The sequence below is a fragment of the Acomys russatus genome, chromosome 3 (assembly GCF_903995435.1).
Source record: "Acomys russatus chromosome 3, mAcoRus1.1, whole genome shotgun sequence".
Classification (NCBI taxonomy): domain Eukaryota; kingdom Metazoa; phylum Chordata; class Mammalia; order Rodentia; family Muridae; genus Acomys; species Acomys russatus.
Window position 1 is genome coordinate 86220732 of NC_067139.1, and position 5645 is coordinate 86226376.

The 5645-nt window shown below is 42.8% G+C and overlaps 1 pseudogene; it reads left to right on the top strand.

Moving 5' to 3' along the window:
- The first annotated feature begins 4575 nt into the window (after positions 1-4575).
- LOC127187249 (peptidyl-prolyl cis-trans isomerase A-like) lies at positions 4576-5114 on the top strand (annotated as a pseudogene).
- Positions 5115-5645: the final 531 nt, after the last annotated feature.

The following is a 5645-nucleotide window of genomic DNA, read 5'->3' on the forward strand; positions in this document are numbered from 1 at the left end:
CAGGACCTCTGGAAGAGCAGGTGGCACCCTTAACCACTAAGCCATCTCTCCGGCTCCTGAGTGGCTTATTAAGTCATCAAAAAACATTGAATTTTCTCAAAATACCTTTTCTGTATCAATACTGATTACTATGTATCTACCTTCTGTTAATGTAGCATACTACACTTTCTGTTTTTAAAGATAGGGTGGCTCTCAGTTGCCTTGGCTGTCTTGGAACAGTTAGTTGGCCTTAAATTCATAGAGATCCTCTGCTTCCATTTCTCAAGTGCTGTGACAAAATGCATGTGCCACAATGCTCAGCTCATGCTTATTTTCATACTCTGAACCCTCCTTCCATTCCAAAAATAACTGCCACATTAAAAAAGATTATTTTAGACTTGCTTTATTTTATGTGCATGGCTGTTTTTCCTGTACGTACATGCTTGTCTGGTGCCCACGGAGGCCAGAAAAGGGCATTGGGTCTTCTGGGACTAGGGTTTGTGAGCCACTGTGTGGGTGCTGGGAACAAAGCCCAGGTCTTCTACAAGAACAAGTGCTTTTAACCTCTGAACCATCTTTCCAGGCCCAGTGTCACAACCCCGTATAGTGCACAGTCCTTTAAGGATGCAGTTGAGATGGCACCAATCACACACCAGGGGAAGATGGTCTAGAGAGAACTTATGTTCCGCGGCTAAGTACATTAGAAGAAGATGTGATGGAGGCAAAGGGGACCCAGGAGACTCAAAGACATAGGAAAATTTATTGGTACTGAGCCTGAGAGTGCTGCTTCTGCCTGCTCAGACTTCACCTTGAGGGTGGGGGGCCCTCTTCCTAAATACCAATAAAGAGCCTTGAGTTAAAAAAAAAAGTTTAAATTTTGCTTTGTAGTACTTGGCTATTCGTTTTTGTATCAGTATTCATCAGGAATATTGTTCCATAGTTTTTTCTAATATCCAAATATGCTGGCTTCAAAGAAAAAATGGAGAAGTGTTTCTTCCTTTTCAACGTGTCCAAGAGTTTGTAGAGTACTTATGTCTGTAGTGGTATTTTGGGGTTGTTTTTTGTTTGGTTTGGTTTTGGTTTTTCAAGACAGAGTTTCTCTGTGTAGCCCTGGCTGTCCTAGACTCACTTTGTAGAGCAGGCTGGCCTTGAACTCAACAGAGATCTGCCTGCCTCTGCCTCCTGAGTGCTGGGATTAAAGGCGTGCATCACCACGCCTGGCTGGATTTTTGGTTACTTTAAAATACATAGAAACATTATAAGAATGTGTTTTAATTTTGATCCCAGGTGTTGAAATATGGGGCTGCTTCACGTCAGTTGACTATGATAGGCCTCATGTTCTCACAGAGACATAATTTTCCCACATTTTACTAACACTAGATTTTAAAAGATTTCTTCTTTCTTTGAGATTCATTGATAGGCTTCTAATCCATTTTTGTGGGATATCCATTTTGATGAAGAAAAATTTTTATGATATCTTTTTATAGGAAACCTTTTATTAAGCAGAAACATAAGCTTAAACTTGTGTGTTACATCCCAAAGGTTAAGAAAATGTTTGTGGTTGTCAATTATGTATTCATGCAACTAAAGCCGTTCATCAAACCTTAGGCTAATACATGATTATTTCAAGATTAAAGTAATCCAACTCTAGTAACCATAAGGTACATTAGTGACCTTTTTCTAGCATATATATTTTTTAAGATGTATTTATTTATAATATATACAGCATTCTGCCTACATGTATGCCTGTATACCAGAACAGGGCACCAGATCTCATTATAGATGGTCATGAGTCACCATGTGGTTGCTGGGAATTGAACTCAGGACCTCTGGAAGAGCAGCCAGTGCTCTTAACTGCCGAGCCATCTCTCCAGCCCCCTTTTCTAGTTAAATAGATGATCATTTAAAAGGCAGTATAGGAAAATAGTATATAAATAGATCACTAATCCAACCATAAAAAAATATTTTAATAATATATTACTTTTTATTTACTTACCGAATGAAATGTATAAATTAAATTTCTCTTTCTTCTTTTTTTTTTTTAAGATTTACTTATTTATTACATATACAGTGCTCTGCTTACATGTACACTTGCACATAAAAATAAGGCACCAGATCTCATTATAGATGGTTGTGAGCCACCATGTGTTTGCTGAGAATTGAATCCAGGACCTCTGGAAGAGCAGACAGTGCTCTTAACCACTGAGCCATTTCTCCAGCCCTTCTTTTGGTTTTTCCTTTTTTTAAAAAAATATTCATTTATTATATATGAGTACTTTATCTGCAGAAGAGCTCATTAGATCACACATTACAGTCAGTTTTGAGCCACCCTGTGGTTGCTGGGAATTGAACTCAGGACTCTGGAAGCGCAGGCCATGCTCTTAACCACTGAGTTATCTCTCCAGCCTCTTCTTTTGGTTTTTCAAGAAAGGGTTTCTCTGTGTAAATAGCCTTGGCTATCCTAGAGTTACTTTGTAGACCAGGCTGTCCTGGACTCACTTTGTAGACCAGGCTGGCCTGGATTCACTTTGTAAACTAGGCTGGCCTTGAACTCAGAGATCCACCTGCCTCTGCCCCTCTAGTGCTGGGATTAAAGGCATGTCCCACCAATTTCTAAAAATTGGCAGGCAATATGGCTCAGTGGGCAAAAGTGCTTGGCGCCAAGTTTGATGACCTGAATTCAACCCAGGAACCCACATTGATGGAAAGAACGAACCACTTCCTACAAGTGCCAACTGTGGCAATTGTGTCCTCTTCCACACATAACATGGAAAAACAGACATAATAAAAGTTGGGCTGGACATGGTGGTGCACGCCTCTAATCTCAGCACTGGTAGGCAGAGGCAAGTGGATCACTGTGAGTTCAAGGCCAGCCTGGTGTACACAGCAAAGTCCAGGAGTTAGACTTAGCTGGGATAACCTGTCTTACAAAAACAACAAAGCTTGAATCGTTAATGGTAGACATGTGGTGTGCTGTGATTGCTCATAAGCAAGCATAAATTACAAAATAAGGTTTTCTGGTCTGCTGCTTCTGTTTTCTCAAACACGATGTGACCTGTAAGAGACAAATCTTTCATCAATCAGGAAACACATGTACAGAGGCATTTTCTTCTGATTTTTAGACACAGCTCTCAAACCTGCAATCTTCTCTCACGATTGTTGGCATGTTCTGCCACGCCTGGGTGGGTGTGGAGGATGTGTGCTATTTAAAAGAAGTTTTAAAGCCAGGCATCATGGCACATGCCTTTAATCCCAGCACCCCGGAGGAAGAGGCAAATGGATCTCTGTGAGTTTGAGTCCAGTCTGATCTACAAAGCTAGTCCAGGAGAGCCAACGCTACCCAGAGAAACCCTTTGTTGAAAAACCAAAAACCAAACCAAACCAAAAAGCCATTAAGGAATACATAAACTTGCAGGATCAGGATTTGGTGGTACACACCGTTAATCTCAGCATTCAGGAGGGAGGCAGAGGCAGACAGATCTGTTATTTTGAAGCCAGCCTGGCCTACAAAGAGAGTTTTAGGACAGTCAAGGCTACACAGAGAAACCCTGTCTCAAAAAACAAAGCAAAACTAAAAACAAACAAACAAAAAAAACCTTTACAAATCAAGTATTTGAATTTAAAAACAAACAAAAAATCAGAAAAAAATAACCCAGTGATATTAAAATACTGTATAAAGAGGCCTGGTGGAGGTGTACACACCTTTCATCCCAGTATTTGAGAGGCAGAGGGAGGCAGATCTCTGAAATCTAGGGCAGATTGGTCTATATATTGTTCTGGGACAACCAGGGCTACACAGAAAAACCATGTTGTTCTGGGTGTTTGGGTTTATGATATGTAAACATGTTTCTCTTTTAATAAACCAAGGTGTGAGCTATGGGGGCTGCTCCAGTTTGTCCACAGCTGATAACTGCATGGGGGAGCGGGCTCTTTGACAGCTGGTATAAATATGAAAGGAGAGGGAGAGAGAGAGAGAGAGAGAGAGAGAGAGAGAGAGAGAGAGAGAGAGAGAGAGAGAGAGAGAGAGAGAGAGATGGTGGGGCGGCAGACTGCTGCTGCACTTGCTGTTGCTAGCTGAATATACTGACCAGGGAGACTGGACTTGCCCCAAGGAACCTGACAACCCTAAGTAGCAGGAAGTAGCCAAAGAGAAGCACACCCCCTTCTCCCACTAACCTTCTGGTGTTGGGATGGAGAAGGGAGAAAGAGGCCTAAGATACACCAAATAACACTGAGTTTAAAATACATGCTGCACCATGTCCTGAAAAGAGAGAGAACTAAAATGAGGGAGGGGGAGACAATAAACACCAAGTAAGTTTGCTGATTATTATACAGAAAAAATATTGGTTCTGTCCCTGACCGGACTAAGGGAATATGTCTCTTCATGTTTCTCTGCTGCACTGACTAGCTAGACTTCAGGCTGGTGGTCCTGGCTCTGCCTCCCATCTTGCCACAGGGATGCTGGGATGGCAGATGTGTGCCACTCCATGGACTTTAGATGTGGCTTCCAAGGATTGAACTTGAGTCATGTGACTTGCATGGGTAGTGCTTTTACTCCTTAAAAGGCCTCTTTAACAATCCACAGCTGGGGCTTTGCAGACGCTGCCATCCCTTCTCGCTGCTTGCTGCAGCCATGGTCAATCCCGTCGTGTTCTTCGACATTGCGGTCGATGGCGAGCCCTTGGGCCGCGTCTCCTTCGAGCTCTTTGCAGACAGAGTTCCAAAGACAGCAGAAAACTTCCATGCCCTGAGCACTAGAGAAAAAGGATTCGGATATAAGGGTTCCTGCTTTCACAGAATTATTCCAGGATTCATGTGCCAGGGTGGTGACTTCACACGCCATAATGGCACTGGTGGCAGGTCCATCTATGGGGAGAAATTTGAGGATGAACTTCATCCTGAAGCATACAGATCCTGGCATCTTGTCTATGGCAAATGCTGGACCAAACACAAACGGTTTCCAGTTTTTATCTGCACTGCCAAGACTGAGTGGCTGGATGGCAAGCACGTGGTCTTTGGGAAGGTAAAGGAAGGCATGAACATCGTGGAAGCCATGGAGCACTTTGGGTCCAGGAATGGCAAGACAGGCAAGATGATCACCATTTCCGACTGTGGACAACTGTAATTCTTTTGACTTGCGGGCATCTTACCCTCCAAACCATTCCTTCTGTAGCTCAGGAGAGCACCCCCCCCCCCATCTGCTCCCAGTACCGTGTAATCTCTGCTCTCACTGAAGTTCTTTGGATTCCATATTATCCTCATTCCCCTCCAAATTTAGCTGGATTGCGGAGTTAACTTTATGAGATTATGAATAAAAAGTAAATAGGAAAAAAACCCAATCCACAGCTGGGCCGGGCTTGATGGCCCATGCCTTTAATGCCAGAACTCGGGAGCCAGAGGCAGGTCTACTGATGTGAGTTCAAGGCCAGCCTGGTCTACAAATTGAGTTCAGGACGTCCGAGGCTACACAGAAAAACTGTCTCAAAGGAAAACAAAACCTCAAACAAACAAATACAAAAACAATCCACCAAGGCATCTCACCAAGCCTGGTAGCCTTCCTTCCATCCCCTGGGTCCACACAGCAGATACATGCACTCACACATATGTATACATGCACACCAGATAAATAAGTGTAATTTTTGTTTTTTATTTTTTGCTTATTCGAG